At 40.9% G+C, this 19571-nt stretch overlaps 1 pseudogene across 1 annotated transcript; it reads left to right on the top strand.

The window, feature by feature from the left end:
- Window positions 1-2389: 2389 nt before the first annotated feature.
- Window positions 2390-2995, top strand: LOC307097315 (glycolipid transfer protein-like; annotated as a pseudogene). Its single transcript has one exon. The product of its transcript is annotated as a glycolipid transfer protein-like (transcript).
- Window positions 2996-19571: the final 16576 nt, after the last annotated feature.

Genomic DNA, 19571 nt, shown 5'->3' with positions numbered 1-19571 from the left:
AGTCTTAGGAAAAAACTATTATAGGTACCTGCTACCCAAAGATGATCTCCCCCTGGTATTTATGCCTGTATCAGTTTCTTATTGCTGCTGTAACACATTGCTACAGGTTTTGTGGCTTAAACAACAAGAACATATATTATCTTACGATTCTGTAGGACACAAATCCATTGGGCCTCATTGGTCTAACATCAGTGAGTCAGCAGTACCATGTCCCTTTCTGGAGGCTCTAGGGAAGAATTCATTTGTGTGCCTTTTCCAGCTTCTAGAGGCTGCCCACATTCCTTGGCTCGTGGCTCCCTTCCTCCATTTTCAAGCTATCAATGACAGGTCAGTCCCCGCTCATGCTGCCATCTCTGTTTCTCGGGAGCTGAGAAGGATTTCCCATTTTGAAGTACTCGCCTGATTAGATTGGGCACACGTGGATAACAGGCTACTCTCTCAAGGTCCATACCCCTAATCACATCTGCAAAGTCCCTTTTGCCATGGAAGGTAACATTTTGAAATTCAGAAATCTCACTAGATTTTATTCTCAGTATTTATTTATTCTAGATAGATTTTATCTCAATATGTCTTCTGATGACCAGTGTGCTCTTTTACCCTGAACATCAAAGTATTTTGTTGGTCAGAAAAAAAAATCTATTTTATTCCTGTGATTTTCATTACAATTATTTTTCTCCATCTATCCAGTCCTCCCCAGGGTTCCTAACACGTAGTGCTTAAAGTGTTGTCCCTGGGGACCCTGTTAGGAATGGAAATTCTTGACACCCTTAGACCTGCTGAATCAGACACTTCAAGGATGGGGCCCAGGAATCTTCAGGTTTATCCAAAGAGCAGGTTTACATGCTCTTCAGGTAAACCTGATATATGCTAAAATTTGAGTCTAGCAACCCACTGAACATTGAGAGATAATAATAATAAGCTATTGCTGTGAGATAAAATAACCAGACTGGACGGTTAGCTAACAGTCTCTATCATCCATCTATTCTTGTGAAGGCGAGATCGCAGAGGAGCTTTCTGTCCTGCTCCCCGAAATTTCAGGCTTAGCTCTCTCTTGTATCCTGATGACAGTGCTTTTTCTAACTGTGTTTTTCCTCAGAGGATGCAAGCAGAAATGTCAAGGATCCTCTGACCTTTTTCTAAGCAACTGATACCCTTTCTTTTGAATCCATTGCCAACAGCCTTTAATTCCCCGTGTCTGGTGGAGACTGGATTGGTGGACACTGGCTGGGCCATTGCCTTGGGTCCTGTTGCATGATGCCCTGTTGGTCAGCTCACAGTGCTCCTGGGCCACTTGATGTGGGAGATGGGGAGGGTTTGGCCAGTTCATTTAGCACACACAATTTTGAAAGTGGCAAATACGTAGATTTTAAATGAGATAATGTTTCACTGGTTTATTCCCCAAATTTACAAATTAACCACATATAAATTGAGATATAGGTGAATTGCCCAGCATTGGTTCTTGGTAATATTGATAATATTGCCAAAAAGCTTTTTATAACACTCCCTCACAAAAAAGGGTAAATGGAGAGAGAGTCCAAATGATTTTAAAATTATTTACTACATTGATTACTAAAATAAATGGCTATACCAACATCATCTGGTAAGTTATTACATAAATAGGATGAGCCTTCATTTTCAGTGTGAAAGAGAGCAGGGTATGAGCTATGGGTATAGGTAGCTTGTATCCTAGCTCTGCTACTTGCCAGCTGTGTGGTCTTGGACAAATCACATTATCTCTAACAGTCTCATGCTCTCCCAGCTAAGCTAGCTGGGCATCTAACTGACCTTATTTCTAAATTTCAGTTTCCTTTTCTGTCACAGGAGGCTAGTAATACCTGTCTTGCCAGATAGTTTATTAAGGTCAAACATGACATTTTATGGAGAGCAGTGTAACAGAGAGGGGACTCTGCACTCAAAGTTGGGTTTTAATCTAGCTCTTCCTGTTGGTAGCTACAAAAACTTGGGCATTTTCTTAACATCTCTGTATTAGTTGGTGCAATAACAATCTCTATATATAAAAAGCCAGTGTCCGTGATGACTGTGATGACCAAACGACGGGTCACCAAGAGGTGCATTGAGCACCTCTTGGTCCATCCCCCCTGGTCCTCAGGCTCCAATTGATCAGGGGATGGCTAACGGGGGGACCAGAGTGAGTGGCGCAGTGGGGACTGGCAAGTGGATGGAGAGCAGACCTCTTGGTCCCTCCTCCCGGCCCTCAGACTCCAATGATCGGTGGTGGCGGCAAGGTGGAAATGGGGACTGGCGAACGGGCAGAACATGGTCCTGATGGCAGGCTAGGTGGTCAGTCCAGAGTAGGTTTGGAGTGTGCTGGGGAAGGAAAAGGAAGATCCGATTAGAAAACAGCATCACCGCCAGCCTCGACCCTGCAATGACACTGCTGGCTGAGCACCTGCTGAAGCCACTGCGCGTGGACAAGCAGATGGAGACCGGGCCCTTCCTGGAGGCGGTGTTCCACCTGCTGCCCTTCTTTGATTTCCTTGGGTCCCCAGTGTTTATGCCCATCAAGGCAGACATAAGTGTGTACAACACCGACCTGGCCAAGTTCCGGACCCTGCAGAACATCCTGGAGGCAGAGAAGGAAATGTATGGAGCAGAGTGGCCCAAAGTAGGGGCCACGCTGGTGCTGATGTAGCTGAAAAGGGGCCTCCGCTTCATCTAGGTCTTCCTGCAGAGTGTCTGAGATGGGGAGTGGGACGAGAGCCACTCCAACCTCATCTGCGTCAATGCCACCAAGGCCTAAGAGATGGTGCTCAAGAAGTACCATGGCTGGATCATGCAGAAGATCTTCCAGGCAGCGCTGTATGCCATGCCCTACAAGTCCAACTTCCTGAAAGTGTTCTCTAAGGGCCAGAACATAACAGAGGAGGAGTGCCTGGAGAAGGTCCATCTGTTCCTGGTCAACTACACGGCCGCCATCGACGTCATCTACGAGATATACACCAAGATGAACGCTGAGCTCAACTACAAGGTGTAGGCATGCCCAGCGGCCGGCACTCCCAGAAAGAGACAAGCCAGAATAATTGTGATGCAAGCTGGCAGGCCACCTTGGCCTGCATCCCCCAGAGCAGCCCAGAGTTTGGCTGGGTTGCAGGGGACAGTCCTGGTTTCTGAAAAGTCATTTTTGGGGTCTATCCTCACAGACCAATAAATAACCACCCTACTTCTGACTCACCTTTAATTCCATGGCCGCACAGACTGACTTCCTTCATTTCAGTGTGATAAAAATCAGTTAATGTTGCTAATAAGTCAAGTCCTAGGGTTTTCTGTCACTTCCCCCCACATGGTGCGTGACCCTCGGGGAGCCCTGTCATACACCTCATTTTAAAAAAGAGGATCTGGTGCAGTGATGTTTTGGGTTGTGTAAGGACCACGAAGAGTCTGACTTGAAATTATACAGGATTTTTTTTTTTTTTTTAAGCAGACTGCTGTGTGCTCTCCTGTGGTTGCACAGCCCAGCGTCACAGTGCTGCCAGTATAGACCCCACTCTTTTCTACTGTCTTTTTCCAGACAGTTTTTTTATAGTTGAAAACAACCACAAGCCTTTGATGACCTTTACCAAGGGGACTTTATTTTAAAGCTATCAGGTATGAGTAACTGACCACAGATAACTGAATTTTCATTCTTATGTGCCGGAAACCAATCACTGTTTCACTAATAGAGAGATGTGGACAGGAAGCTGGGAAGGCTGGTCAACAACCTTAATTGCTCTAACCACTCATTGTTTAGTTGAAACATTGTTAGCTGAAGCAGCCTCCACCTCCGTTTGTCTTATGTAAATTTCTGTAATTTCCTGCCTAAGGGCTATGGGTGTTTCCTATAGCCTCAATAAAGGGATAGCAAGGCCAGAGCCTAGGGTAGTTCTCCCACTAGAGGTGGGCTCCTGTCTGGCCCCCAATATTGCCAAATTAATACTTTCTTAGTCTCTTTTCATTTGTGTGCGGCCTTCTCCAGAACCTGAACCCTGAACCGGAACCCTGAATCACGCAGGGTGTGAAAGGGGTTCCTACATCTGGCGCCTAACATGGGACTTCTGGAGGAGATGATATTTTTCACCTAGAGCGAAGGAAAGGAAAAAATACACCAAGAAAAGGAGTGGAAAATTCACCAAAAATAGGTGAGGGAGGTTCACCGCATGCAAAGCCCACGGACTAACTGCAGAGTCGCAATCTGTAAGTAGGGTGGGAACATCTTTTTCAGCCAGGCTAATGGGGAAGAATTTGGTTATAAATATAAAGTAAACTTTATCATAGACTTTTGGTTTGCATGCTTAAACAATGTGGTTTCTTGTTCAAATTAAAAACTTAGTTTGTATTTGGAATTTAAAATCTGTAATAAGAAATGAAACCCCACTGCTGAAACCACCTCTGGTGCAGAGAAATTCAAAGGTGGCAGGAGAGGGGAAGGCTATCTGATCTTCTGCAATGAGATTACTTAAGGCCTTGTTTAAAAATTATAAAAGAATTTGCAGAGAGATACAAATCTTGGCCAAATTGGGTGTTAGTTATTACTTCGGAAAGCGAAAAAGAAAGAAAAAATTTAAGATCTGTCTATCTTTTAAACATGAAAAGAAATTGACAGCCAGTTTGAAATTGAATTGCCATGGCCCAGAGCAAAGAATATTCTTACATGATATTATTCTACAATGTCATTATAATTTTTGATATTTTACGACAACATATTGTACAATTATCCCAAACAAACTTACAAACCAATTCTTTGAATGTTTGGCAGCAATTTAAAAAAGAACATGAAAGGAATTAAGGGACTGGGAAGGCACTTGAGCATTCTATATTGGCCTCTCTTGCCCTTTTTGCCAAGAGGGACCCTCCTACAGCTGTTGCCTGAACTTTCTGTTCATGCTGAGGTTGAAGCCTCATGGTGGCTGTCCCATGGATCTGTTTCTTGCCCAATGGTGTGAGCTGGGCCCTCCCTGGAGAAGAAATATGGGTTCCCCAAGATATGTGATCAGTGCTGGGGCCCCACCAGCAGGCGAGGGGATCCCAAGGCAGGTGCTGGGCATGGAGGCCATGGGGGAATAGGCTACCAAGGAGACAGAACTGAACCTCACATCACCCTGCTTGGCCCCAGAGGATGGCTGGTTAGCCAGAGACGGGTAAGATTCCTCAGGGAAGGAACAACTTAAGACAGGCATAGTTGCAGAGGGGCCATCAGGAGAGAACTTGGGGATCAACAGAGGTGGGGCACAGGACCTCACCCCCCCAACATTGCAGGGGCTTGAATCCTCACCCCTTCTGAGGGAGGTCTACTGCCCCCATGGCTGCTTTGCGCTTCCCATGCCCAGCTCAGATAGGGACCCAGGTAACTGACAGAGACTTGGCCGACAGCAGCTGCCTTATATCTAAATCCAGCCTAGCACCAGGAATGCTCAGAGCCTACTCAAGAATGCAAATAATCCTTTCACACTAATATTTACAGGGTAAAATAGTAGTCAAGTTTTCAGATTAATTTAAATTGGCTAATTGAAATAAGTGAATATTTCATGGTAAAATTGCTTAACATGCAATAAACCTAAAGCAGTCATATTTTTGTGCAAAAAAATTTTAAAGTTATCAAGACTGCATTATAAAAATTTTCCAAAAGCCTCCTAATAATTAAATTAAAAAAAGGGGGGATAGTGGAGTAATATTATGTAAGGAAAAATATCCTGAAAGTAAATTACATCTAGAATTTTTTTACTTTGAAAACTAATTTTTATTTGTAATGCTAACAGCAAGACACCCATGAAAAACACACATGGTGTCAAAATAAGTCAAAGGAAAATCATTTGGGCAAAAAATAAAAAGGATTCTGAGTCAAATTTATAGAAAAGATTCCTTTATTAACTTTTGGTTGATAATATGTTTGTATATTTTCAGAAAACAACTCCAAGACCATGTGGATTCCTGCAACAGAGAGGAATCGACAGGAATGCTCCAGCCATGAAGACAAGAGGAGAAACAGTCCAAAGATGGAAGATGCTGATGATGCCTTGCCATGCTAGTAGTCAGCAGCTGTGCGTTGCTACAGGTTGCCCAGGACCACACCAGAGAAGGTCGGACCTGCATTGCCACCATTTGTCCACCATCCAGATACTATTGCTAACATATACTCAAAAAACAAAACAAAAACAACTGTTGGACATTGAAACTGGGACTCAAAAACTGTTGGCCCAGAAAGAAACTTACTGCAGACTGATTTCATTTGACTCTCAGCATAGTCATTGTTGCTTGTCTCATTTTTTGTTTTTATATGTTTATTTCTAGTTTGCAGATGCAAGATTTTTTAAGGAAAAGAAACGGGGGAGATGCTGGAAACCAATCACTGTTTCACTAATAGAGAGATGTGGACAGGAAGCTGGGAAGGCTGGTCAACAACCTTAATTGCTCTAACCACTCACTGTTTAGTTGAAACATTGTTAGCTGAAGCAGCCTCCACCTCTGTTTGTCTTATGTAAATTTCTGTAATTTCCTGCCTAAGGGCTATGGGTGTTTCCCATAGCCTCAATACAAGGGATAGCAAGGCCAGAACCCAGGGTAGTCCTCCCACTAGAGGTGGGCTCCCGCCTGGCCCCCAATATTGCCAAATTAATACTTTCCTAGTCTATTTTCATTTGTGTGCGGCCTTCTCCAGAATCCGAACCCTGAACCGGAACTCTGAACCACGTGGGACGTGAAAGGGGTTCTTACACTTATGCATAAATATTTCCTTCAGGGACAGCCTACCCCACCTAAGAAACTACCTATCATGTGTGTTCTCTCAGAGGAGAGACTATGAGCCCTCCGATGCCGAGACCCAAGGAAACACCTCGCTGCCTTAAGTGTCCCTCCTGGCACTAACAAGAGCTGTATTTTGAAAGTGTTGGGGTGAATAGAAGGACCCTCAAAGAATTCATGTGTGTTAAAAACCCAATGAGGAACAATTGGTGATTTTTATGCAAACACTAAATAATTATTAATAAATAAATCTCTATTTTGGAATCACAAAAAAACCCACACAAAAACAAAAACAAAAGAAACATAAGACAAACAAACAAACAAACAAACAAACAAATAAAAACATCCTTTGGAAATAGTGAAGGGCAGTTTGTCCAGACTGTTGAGAGCTCAGAATTAGAGTTTAATTGGGATAGAAATCCTGCTAATAGCACCTGATGCCTGAAATCTGAGCACTCTACTTTTAGGTTTTCCAGTTCAAGTTTTTGGAGACTGCCTATTAAAACATTCCTGGTTGGAAAGTGTTTGTATAGAAGCCCATAAGTATTAAGTATTTGCTGTATTTACCATGCTTAGCTCTCTGTAAGAAATATGAAATAATGTTCAATGCCTCATGTCAAGAAGCTTGAATTTTAAAATAAAAAATAAAGAAGAAATATAAATATTAAAAATAAAGAAAAGCTCGAGTTTTAGGGGCAGGCAGGCGAGTGGTTAGGAGCCCGAAGTCCCAGATTGAGAGAGGGATGTCCATGGGATTGGGCCTAAATCTGCAGTCTGACATCTCCCGAAAGGTCCCAGATTGTGAGAAGGTGCAGGCTGGGCTGAGTAACCCACCCCCTCCCATGCACAAATTTTATGCACTGGGTCTCTAGTGCTGCAATAACAAGCAACCTCCAGATCTCAGAGACAACATAATTTTATTTCTCCTAATGCAAGCCAGGGGTGGGGAGGGCAGAGCTCTGCTCCATAGAGTCAATCAGGCCCCACCATCTGGTAGCTGCGTCTGGAATGTGAAAATTCCCGACTCACAGTAGCTGGGGAAGAGAGAAACTGGACTGTGTGTGGGCTCTTTACTGCCTCATCCCAGAAGTGACACATCTCATTTTCACTTACACTGCTTCATCCAGACTACTGGTATTAGTAGGTCAAGTGGTATTCACACTTAATTTTAATATATATGAAATTACCCTTCCTATTTCTACAAAATAATATGCTTGTATAATAAAATTCTTAGGACACACACATTTAATGATGGTAACCTTTGGAAAGTGGAATCAAGGGTTACGTTCACTTTTTCTTAACATAGTACTACTTCTATATTGTGTGAGTGGTTTACAAAACATTATTAATTTTGTAATAAAAACATAGAATTCTATAAATGAAACACAAATGACTCAAATTTTACATATTGGATTGCAACCTTTCCCCAGTCTTGTCATTATGCTGCTTAAAGGAAAGGAGAAAGGGAAATGTAGGATGGGTCTAATAATGGTATTTACCTCTGTTACCTCTTCCCAGAACAACTCCACTCTCAGCTCTTTCAGCTCTCTGCTAAAATGTCTTCCTTTCAGAGAGGGCTTTCCTACTACCTTAAATAAAAGAGCCCCTTCCCCACCATGTTTTCATCATCTTCCTTACACTCCTTTATTTTTCTACACTTCATGGCTTAGCACCACCAGATATGTTATGTATTTACTTGTTTGTTTGTAATTGTCTGTTTCCCTTCCTAAGTCTTCTGGAGAATGGTGCCATGTCTATTTGTTTGTCACTGTATCTCCAGGTCAAGCATAGGAACTGAAATATAGGAGATAGTCATATGTATCTATGTCTTTTTTTGTTTGTTCACAATATTCACAATGTGTGTTTTTGTTTTTGTTTTATTAATTCTCACTTGAGGATACTTTTCTATTGATTTTTAGAGAGAGTGGAAGAGGGGGGAGAGGAGAGAGACATTGATTTGTTTTTCCACTTATTTATGCATTCATTGGTTGATTCTTATATGTGCCCTGACTGTGGATTGAACCCACAACCCTGGTGTATCTGTATGACACACTAACCAACTGACCTACCCAGTCCTCTCTCCTGAGGACTGCTTCTCCTTAGGTCAGGGGTATTTTTGGACTCTTTCCTCAAACCTGTCACTGGTTCTATATACTCCCTCCCCAATTATTTCCACATGACAGGAGTGTAACCTCCTAATTAGTCTTTTGAATAGTTTTTTAAAAAATGTATTTTTATTGATTTCAGAGAGGAAGGGAGAGAGAGAGAGATAGAAACATCAATTGTGAAGCCACGGCCCCTGTGGCCTTGGGTTCAAAGACTTGGAGAAAGAGCTGACGCGTAAATTAATTACACAAGATAAGAAATATAAATTTGGAAATTATGGGGGTAGCCAGTTGTGATCTTGGTACAAGGGACCAAGTTCCACTGAGTCTCCATTCCCATCTGCTTTTATTTACTAGAATACACAATTGCTTTTCAGGAATGCAAACAGACATATCAATGGTAATGTTTAGTAAACAGTAATATTATTAGCTTGGGGGAGTTTGCTTTAGGCCATTGAGTCAGCAGTAGGTAATAAAATGCAGATATTCATCCCTGTGAATATCAAAAAGCCCCATTCAGCCTTCTGACCGGACTTCTCGTATTTCTATTAATTACTGTTGATCTTTCTTCCAGCATTTCCCCTTCTTTAATTTCTTAATAGATGTTGATATTCCGTTTGCAAAGCTCCTATTCTTTTAAGATTTTTATTCCGCATCTGCAGACTAAAATTAAACATATAAGAATAAGAATGAGACAGGCAACAGTGGTTATGCTAAAAGGCCTTTAAATTGCTTCCAGGTATTTGACCAATTAGTTTGTAAGTTTGCCGGGGATAATTATACAATATGCTGATGTAATCCTAAAATATCAAGGGTAATGTTATTTTTGCTTTAAGCACCAAGAAGGTGATTTTTCATTGAAGTTATCATTTTAAACTATATCACTTTACTGGTGCAAGTGCAGCAGCTGATTTCCATTATTACTATACGCAGACCCGTAGGGGCTTCAATCCACAAAACAAAAAACTGTTCTTGACTTTGCTGCTGGTGGGTGCCATTCATAAGACTTTTTACTTAATGGCTTAATCGGGCGAGGTCTTAGTAATGTTAAATTCTGTTTCCCAGGAGCAAGCATTGATAGTAAATGTATTTAGTTTTTACTTCCCCCTCCTTTGGTGTGGATGCTAGCCAGAAAAACCTCTCTTTAATTCTACACACAAAGGAGCAGTAGTTTGATTCTGTTTCATATAAAAAGGGAAGCTGGGTGGGGACACCCATGTAATTATACTTTGTCCATATACTTACTATACTAGGCGGGGGATCAGCCCACGTAAGGGATTTTAACTAGGGAGGACTTCCCCATTAGTCCTTGGTGATATTACCGCACAGCTGGTGACTGCCAGCATGACAAGAAAGACGTTTTCCAGAATTCTTGGGGTTTTGGTCTCTTCACAAATTCATTCAGCTTTCTGGACCATCTTCTTTATCATTCCCTAAGTCATCTCTGGGCTGTTCATCATCAGCTGTGTTCTTCTTCCACTCCTTATCTTCAGTGTATTGCCTGGAGCTGCTGCTGTCTGTGGCTGGGGTAGCCAATTGTCTGCAGCTGCAAGGTGTGGCTCCAGGTGCAAGGTCCTCATTAATCTGGCTAGTTCCTGTCTCGGATCCATGTTGCAGTTTAATATTTCTTGCGTGAATCCACCAGGTTTGGAGAAATTTTCTGGAAATATACAATCATATCCTCGACCACATGTTAGCAATGGGTCGGGTCCCTTCCATAAACCAGACTTGGGATCTTTCAATTTAATTAGACCATTTTTCTTTGTTTTATTCTGACACCAGTGTAACTCCATGGGTGTCTTGCCATCAGCATCACAAGTGAAAAAATTTAAAGTAATTAAGGCTTGGTGCAGCCTACCCACAGGTGATTTCTCCATCATAATCTTCCTTTTTTGCTTTTCAAGTTGGGATTTTAGCTGCTGATGTTGGCGTTCAATAATAGGCTGACCCTGGTAATTATATGGTATTCCTGTAATGTGCTGAATTTTCCACTTTTTACAAAATTTTTGGAAATGACAGTTTGTGTAAGCAGCCCCATTATCAGTTTTAATAATTTTTGGAATTTCCATGATGGCAAAAGCAGCTAGGCAATGATTAATAACCTGTTTTGCCATTTTCCCTGTAGCTGCAGTAGCCCATAGGACTTTTGAAAAGGTGTCTACAGAGACATGCAATGCCCCAAGGCATCCAAAGGGAGTATAATGTGTTACATCCATTTTCCAAATATGGTCCCTTAGCAAACCTCTAGGATTGACTCCTGTGTTAGGCCCTTGAGGTAGATGTAACATGCAAGTGGGACATTCTCTGATAATCTGTTTTGCCTGCTGTCGAGTGATTGAGAATTGTCTAGACAACATTTTTTGCAGGCTGATGTAAAAGCTGATGAGATTCTGTGGCCTGTTTTAATAAAGCAACCAATTGATCAGCATGTGCATTTCCTTTTGTTAATGGGCCAGGTAATACACTGTGAGCGCTTATGTGAGTAATATAAAAAGGATATTGTCTCTGTTGTACAATCTGCTGAACTTGTTTAAATAGTAAAAATAAACTTTGGTCACTGAGCCATTTTAAAAGAGCAGTTTCAATTCTATTTACTAAACCTGCAGCATAAGAAGAGTCAGAGATAATATTAAGAGGCTCTTGAAAATCCTGTAATGCAGCCTTAATAGCTTCTAATTCAATTCTTTGGACAGAAGTATGACTAGTTTGGATGACTTAGTCTAAATTCATTGTATGATAAGCATCTTTGTTGTTAGATGATCCACCAGTAAAAACAGTTAATGCTCCAGGAATAGGTTCCTGCCTAGTATTTTTTTGTATAATAATGGGGGTATAATATAGAAATTGTAATAATTGGTCTTTTAGTAGGTGACAACTAAGTTTCCCTGAATATCCATTCAGTCCAATTTGCCAATTTAAATCAGTCTGAAATAACATTTCTAATTGCTTCCCAATGAGGGGAAGGTAAATACATTGGGGTTCTTCTCCTCTAAGCTGTCTGCAGTGCTTTCTAAATTGAAATATCAACTGAGCCATAAGTTCTATATATGTAACTGCAGTTTTAGAGGATTGATGTCCTAGGTCAGTGGTTGGCAAACTCATTAGTCAATAGAGCCAAATATAAACAGTACAACGATTGAAATTTCTTTTGAGAGCTGAAAACCGACTTCTGCACATGGGCCACAAAGTTTCAATTGCACTGTACGTGTGTGCCCGCACGTGGTATTTTGTGGAAGAGCCACACTCAAGGGGCCAAAGAACCGCATGTGGCTCGCGAGCCGCAGTTTGCCGACCACTGTTCTAGGTGGACCCATTCAATAATAGCAAGAGAGTTTTTATTTTGGAAGATGACTCCAGTGAGACTATTTGCAGTAGGATTAATCTGTCCCAATAAAGGCAATTCAGGCAGTACCCATGCCACTTGGGCTAAGGAGATTGCCTGCTCAATTCTTTGTAACTCCTTTCTAGCTTCATCTGTCAATACTCGGGGTGAGGAAAGATTAGAGTCACCTCTAAGTATATTAAATAAACTTATCATCTCTCATGTAGAGATTTTTAGATAAGGTCTTAACCAATTAATGTCCCCTAATAATTTTTGAAAGTCATTTAAGGTTTTAAGGCAATCTTTTCGTATTTCAACCCTTTGAGGCCTGTTACATTGGTTTTCAATTATGGTTCCTAGATATTTGAAAGGCATTTCTTTTTGTACTTTTTCTGGAGCAATTTTTAAGCCCCATTTAGGAAGTTCCTTTTCTAATTGAGAAAACATTGCTAAAGTCTGTTCTTCCCGTGGACTCGCTAGGAGGAAGTCATCTATGTAATGGACAATATAACACTGGGAATATTTGTCCCTTAAAGGCTGAATAGCTTTGCTACATATTTTTGACATAAAGTAGGGCTATTGGCCATTCCTTGACGCAAAACTTTCCCTTGATATCTTTTCATAGGCTCTATATTATTAATAGATGGCACTGAAAAGGCAAATCTTTGTTTATCTTGCGGTGCCAAGGGAATGGTGAAGAAACAATCCTTAAGATCTACTACTATACGAGACCAATGTAGAGGGATTTGTAAAGGGACTGGGAGTCCAGGTTGTAAAGCTCCCATGGTATGCATAGTAGTGTTAACGGCGCTAAGATCATGTAAGTATCGCCATTTTCCTATTGCCTTCTTAGGGTTTGTAAATATAGGAGTATTCCAAGGACTATTGGAAGGTTCTATATGACCAGACTCTACTTGTTCCTGTATTAATTCATGAATATGACTTAATTTCTCCTTGGTTAATGGCCACTGATCCACCCATATAGGTCTATCATCTTTCCATTGTATAGGCTCAGCATGGGGGTGAGGAGATTGAGCAGTGACCACTCCTAAAAAGGCTGATATCCTAATCCTTGTCTTCCTGTGTTTCCTTTGGCCTGAATGGGTTCTTTAATCTCCTAAACCTTGACCAGCTTGATATCCCATCTGAGTTATTAACTGTTGTTCCTTACCAATAATAATACAAGCTTGTAAACCTTCTAAAAGGTCTCAGCCCCATAAGTTGACTGCAATTCCAGAGACTATATAGGGCTGAAACCATCCTGCTTGTCCTTCCTCTTCTTGCCACTTTAACACTGCAGTGCTGCGTTGTGTGTTATCAGGAATTCCAACACCCGTGATAGAGCCTATAGCTTCTACCATGGACCAACTTGGAGGCCAGAATTCTTGACTGATGACACTAACATCTGCTCCAGTGTCTACTAAACCTTTAAACAGTTTTCCCTCTATTCTTAGATTAATCATAGGACTGGTCTTGCTAATTTCCTGTATCCAATATATATCTGAGCTTCTAAATCCTGTGTTCCTCTCTTCCTATTTATAACTTCACCTTGCTGAATATAAGGTAAAAACAGGAGCTGAGCAATTCTTTGTCCTGGAGTAATTAGCATAATATGTTTGGATTCTAAAATTACTTTGATTTCTCCCTCATAGTTTGAATCTATGACTCCAAGAAAAACAGTCAGTCCTTTTAGAGTATTTTCACTTCTCCCTAAGACTAAGCCTGACATTCCTGGTGGCACAGGTCCCCAAATTCCTGTAGAAACAACTTGTCTAGCCATATCGGGGATTAGGGTGATTGTTATTGTACTATTGAGATCCAAGCCTGCACTTCCTGGTGTGAGTTGAATGAGGGAATCTACTTTGGGCCTGGCAGGGTGGAGATTCCCCTTATTTAACAATGGGGTTGGGGATGCCCCTCTGGCCATTCCCTGTGTCTTGATTTAATGGTTCGCCATTTCTATGAAATTTAGATCTACACTGCTCAAAAGTTATGGGAATATTCTGTCTGAGATTTGAAGAAGTTTGTTCTTGACATTTCTCTAAAAATTCTCCCTTCCATAGCAAATAATCTCCTCCATCCAGAGTTCCATGGGCCAGAGAATACCAATCATAAGGAGCTAGGAATGCATCAGAAATGTTGGTTATAATTTCTCCAGTAAATGGAGCATTGGGGCCATTCTCTATCACACTATCACGCAAGGCCTTTATCATTTTAAAGTCAAATCTTTCAAACTGTCTTATTATTTGATTTTGGAATTGTGGGTTAGCTACCTGTATAATAGGAAAAGCAAGTCTATCCTCCACTGTCATGTCCTTTAATCCTTCTCAGATAGCTCTTTGCATAGGTGATTCTATTAGTGGTGATTTAAATGTTTCAGAATCAGGACATGAAGGCCACTCCCCCAATTTATCTTTCTGCTCCTCTTTAGGAGCAGAGGGTGCAAAGGGAGGAGGTTTTCTTCTCTGAAAGGCTCTAGCAAATGCAATACCGTTTTCCACAAGGAGAAACAATTTGGAGGCAAACTTTTCCCTTGCTGCTGAGCTTCTTTCAAGTTCTGACCTATTCTTTCCCAACATACAACATCCAATGTACTCTCATCAGAAAACCATGGACTATATTCTATAATAATCTGTAGAAACTGTAAAAGAAGATTTTCTGACACTGAAATTCCCTTATCCTTGAGCATCCAAGCCAAAAGTCTACAAGAAAGTCTTTCTCCTTTCGATGAATTCTGCCCCATTATGATTTTGCTGAAACAAAAGAAATTACTCTAGCACCTACAGATCTGTAGGCTTCCACAGCTGACACGAATTTTGCACGCAGTTAATCTTCCACCACTGATCCGGTGATTTCTTTTTCCACTCTGGCGAATTCTTTTCCTGTTCAAGGGTGCCAAATGTGAAGCCACAGCCCATGTGGCCTCAGGTTCAAATACTTGGAGAAAGAGCTGATGTGTAAATTAATTACACAAGAGAAGAAATATAAATTTGGAAATTATGGGGAAGCCAGTTGTGATCTTGGGACAAGGGACTGAGTTCCACTGAGTCTCCATTCCCATCTGCTTTTATTTACTAGAATACACAATTGCTTTTCAGGAATGCAAACAGACATATCAATGGTAATGTTTAGTAAACAGTAATATTATCAGGTTGGGGGAGTTTGCTTTAGGCCATTGAGTCAGCAGTAGGTAATAAAATGCAGATATTCATCCCTGTGAATATCAAAAAGCCCCATTCAGCTTTCTGACTGGACTTCTCACATTTATATTAATTACTGTTGATCTTGGTTCCCAACAATCAATGATGTGAGAGAATCATTGATTAGATGCCTCCTGCAGAGCCCCCCACTAGGGATCAAGCCCACAACCTGGATATGTGCCCTGATGGGGAAATGAACTGTGACCTCCTGGTTCATAGATCGATGCTCAATCACTGAACCACACCAGCCGGGCTTGAATAGATTTTTTAAAGGTATTCAGTAGTTATGCTTCTATGTGCAGTATCCTCTTTGAAATCCAGAAGCTCAGTTAGGTAAAGAAAGCTTTTTTTTTTTTTTTTTTGGTAATAAATCTTATAAGATGCAATTAGAGTAGATATTTTATCAAACCACGTGCATTATCAATTAAGAAAAATAGCAACAAAACTCTTTACCTTTTCCCTTTGGTGTATCTGTTGCTGAAAGCTACTCTTTAATCTCTGCAGCTAGTTTAGTTAATGATATTAGTTCCCACAATAATAACTAACAACACGAGTATTTACTGTTCCCTATCTGATTTGATTCTCTTATTTCATAGATTTTAGCAATTCCAGTTTTCCAACTTGTTTTCACTTATTCCCTGTTTTAGAGGCTTTCAAATGTCAAATCCTTTGAATTCTTGCCAAAATAATTATTTTATGAAAGCACAATGTGTAAAACAAGTAAAATTTGAACTATTCTGGTCAGAGGTACACATCTGGAAATATGCAGCCCTGCGTTTCCCTGACTGTAGTTGATTTTGCTCTTCACATACATTATTATATCTATCCTCTCTCTCATTATTACTGTCACAGTTCCTATTTTTTTTCTGGATATCCTGTGTTATATACCCCTTCTTCTGTGTCTTCTATAGTGTCCTATGCATATCCCTACCATTGTTCTTGCCATACTGAATTTTATTTTATTTTTAAAAAATGTATCTTTATTTTTGGAAGTATTATAGATGTCCCCCTTTCCCCTCCATTGACTTCTTCCACCCCGTCTGCCCCCCAGTCCCTTAGGCCTTCACCACATGCCATACTGAATTTTAATTAGATTTGTTTATTTCTCTCAGTAGATGATGAAGTCCTTAAGGCAGGGACTTCCATATCTTCAGTGTCTAGTAACACAGTACACACCTTATCAAAGTTGTTCAATGACTGACTCATTGGTCATGTCTAAGATCAGACATGCTAAATCAGAAAGGGTAGATTGACAAAGCAGGGATCTAAATGATGGACAGCTGGTGACAGATCCAATAGGTAGGCTGTCATCATAAAAGTGATGCAGGGCAGAAAGTGTAGGAGGCCCAGAGGGGACATGTATCAGTCATAACCCCATCAAGATAGAGATGGTACACTCAAATTAGGATATTTGCAGGGAGATATATTTACAAAGAGACTAATTGTAAAGGCGAATGGTCTGGAGTGTTTAGCACCACAGGATATGATGCAGTAACCTGGGATGAATGGCAATTGAACTATTACCAATCTAGGCCCAAATAGACAAGGGAGGGAACCATTCCTACAACCCAGAAAGAGTCACGCTTCTCCCTCCCGGCAATTTTTTTATGGCTCCCCACTGGCTGATTCCAACTGGAAGTCTGAGAGAAAGGAGCCTGTTGATGCAGTTCACCCAGGTCAGTGTCCCAGGCAGGAAGCAGGAAGGAAAGGGTGGAGAGTGAGTCTGGAGGGGCAAATAAAAGATGTCCAGCACAAGATATCAGGTATGGAACTCAGCCTAAAAGCGAGGATAAAGATGGTTGTTTGCCACATTAGAGGGATATGAGGAAGTTATTAGCTCACTGTATTGTAAACAACCACCAAGTCCAAGTGGCATACAGCAATAAGCGTTTATTTAGCTTATGTGTCTGTGTTTCCTAGCTTGAGCTCAGTTGGGGTGGTCTGGCTGAAGCAACCTCTTCTGTGTGTCTCTTCATCCTGGGACCTTCCAGCCCATCCGTGGATGCTCTTCTCACAGAGATGGCAGAAGCAAATGGGATCAAGGCTAATTGTGCAAGTGTTCTTCAAGCTTCTGGTCATGTCACACTCCCCATAATGTTCTATTAGCCAAAACAATCACATGGCCAAGACTAGGGTAGACAGTGTGTGTGACTGCTTCTGAACAATAATTTATTGTACTCACCAAAGATGATCCTGCATTTTCCCTCATGTCACCTTTTGAATATTGGTTAAGGGAAATGTTGACAAATGATAGAGGATTTTTGGATGGATCTTGGGAAATTCTCTCTGACACTGTCCTTCCTGAAAGCATGCAGTAATCTGCCTAAAAATAAAAGGAGGATGTATTAGTAGTAGATTCTTACACATTTAGCATTGCCACAGAAACACAATTAACATGTAATGCAGCACTAAGGAGGAAAGCAATTTTTTCAGCATTATTCTTGGGAATGTCCACACCAAATGGATGCATATAATATTCTCTAGCTGGCAAATAAACCTACTAGCACTGATGTTAAAAAAAATAAAATAAAAAGAGCCTTTTAGAAAGGTACATGACATTTTTGGAATGCATATGTGGCTTAATTTCAAATGTAATTTAGCAAATCCAGTGGCTTTTTTGTTGTTAATCCTCACCCAAGGATATTTTTCCATTGATTTTTAGAGAGAGTGGAAGGGAGGGTTAAGACACACAGAGAGAACTATTGATTAGTTGCCTCCTGCACACACCTGGATCAGGGCTGGGGATAGAGCCTACAACCAAGGTAGGTACATGCCCTTGACTGGAATTGAACCTGGACCCCTTAGTCTATGGGACAACGTTCTATCCACTGAGCAAAACTGGCTAGGGCAAATCCAGTGGCTTTAAAAAAATGTGAAAAGGAATAACTTTGAGTTCCTGGTTGATGACGAAATCCAGAGATGAAAATACTTGAAATTTTCTTGCTTTTTAAAGGCTAGAACGTAATGATATAATAAATTGGCATGTAAAAATAAATTATTTCATTCATTTATTCACTTACTTTTTATCATTCCATCAGTTAACTTTAGAAAAAATATCTATTTTTATTGATTTCAAAGAGGAAGGGACAGGGAGAGAGAGATAGAAACATCAATGATGAGAGAAAATCTTGATCAGCTGCCTCCTGCACTCTGCCCCATTGGAGATTAAGCCTGCAACCCCAGCATATGACCAGGAATCAAACTGTGACCTCCTGCTCATAGGTTGATGCTCAACCATTGAGCAACACCAGCCAGGCTCCATCAGTTAACTTTTATTGAGCACCTATTATAAATTATGGTTAAAGAGATTAATGAGTCATGATGTCTACCATCAAGAAATTTATCACCTTGTTGAGAAGAGAAAATATAAACAAATTATAGGCAAAAATAACATAAAGACTACAGTATATTTTCTTTAAAACTCACTGTAAGCTTTCTGAGAACCAAACCCGTGGCTTGGGATCCAACACGTGGTATTAGTTGTATTTAATAACAACTGAGTGTGAACAAAAAATGATTCATTCCAATGGGAAAACTTATGGTAAGTTTCATGGAAACTATGATATTTTGGTTGAAATGTAAAATATGGGTAGGATTTTAATGAGTGCAAAAGATTGGGGAGATAATAAGGGCATTATGTTTTGGGGAACAACATAATCAAAGCATGGATATGCAACAATTTCGTAGCATGTTAGAGTAATGGTGAGTGGTTGGATATGGCACAGCATAGGTGCCTGAACAGATGTAGTGGAAGATGGGGCTAAGGAGGAAGTTTTGGAAGGGTTGTTTAGAAACCTAAAATTGAGGCTGAGGAGTCTGCATTTTGATCTGTGAATATTGGGGAGCCACTGAAGGTATTGAAAAAGGGAGTACAAGCAAATGGCTAGCAAAGGGGTGAGTGCGAGCTGGGACTAGTTAGGAAGTCTAGCCACACACCAAGCAAACAATTGATGTTAGGGCTGGAACAGGGCAGTGGCGGAGTCAGGGGAGAGGAGGAGATGGGTGTGGCCAAAAGCACTGAAGCATACTTGAAGGGCTTTGGCAACCAGCTTGGTGTGGGTTGAGAAGAATTTCTTTGATTCCAATAGCTCAAGTCTGGTGACTGTAAGGATGCTGGTGCCATGAGTGAGGGAACGAAGGAGGACAAGAATGTTTGGTCTGTCTTCAATTTTGTAAATGTTGAGCTTGAAGTCCAGAGGGCACATCTAT

Source organism: Cnephaeus nilssonii (assembly GCF_951640355.1).
Source record: "Cnephaeus nilssonii genome assembly, chromosome: 3".
In the NCBI taxonomy this organism is placed as follows: domain Eukaryota; kingdom Metazoa; phylum Chordata; class Mammalia; order Chiroptera; family Vespertilionidae; genus Cnephaeus; species Cnephaeus nilssonii.
The sequence above is the reverse complement of the archived record's forward strand: the minus strand, read 5'-3'. Positions and strand labels throughout refer to the sequence as shown.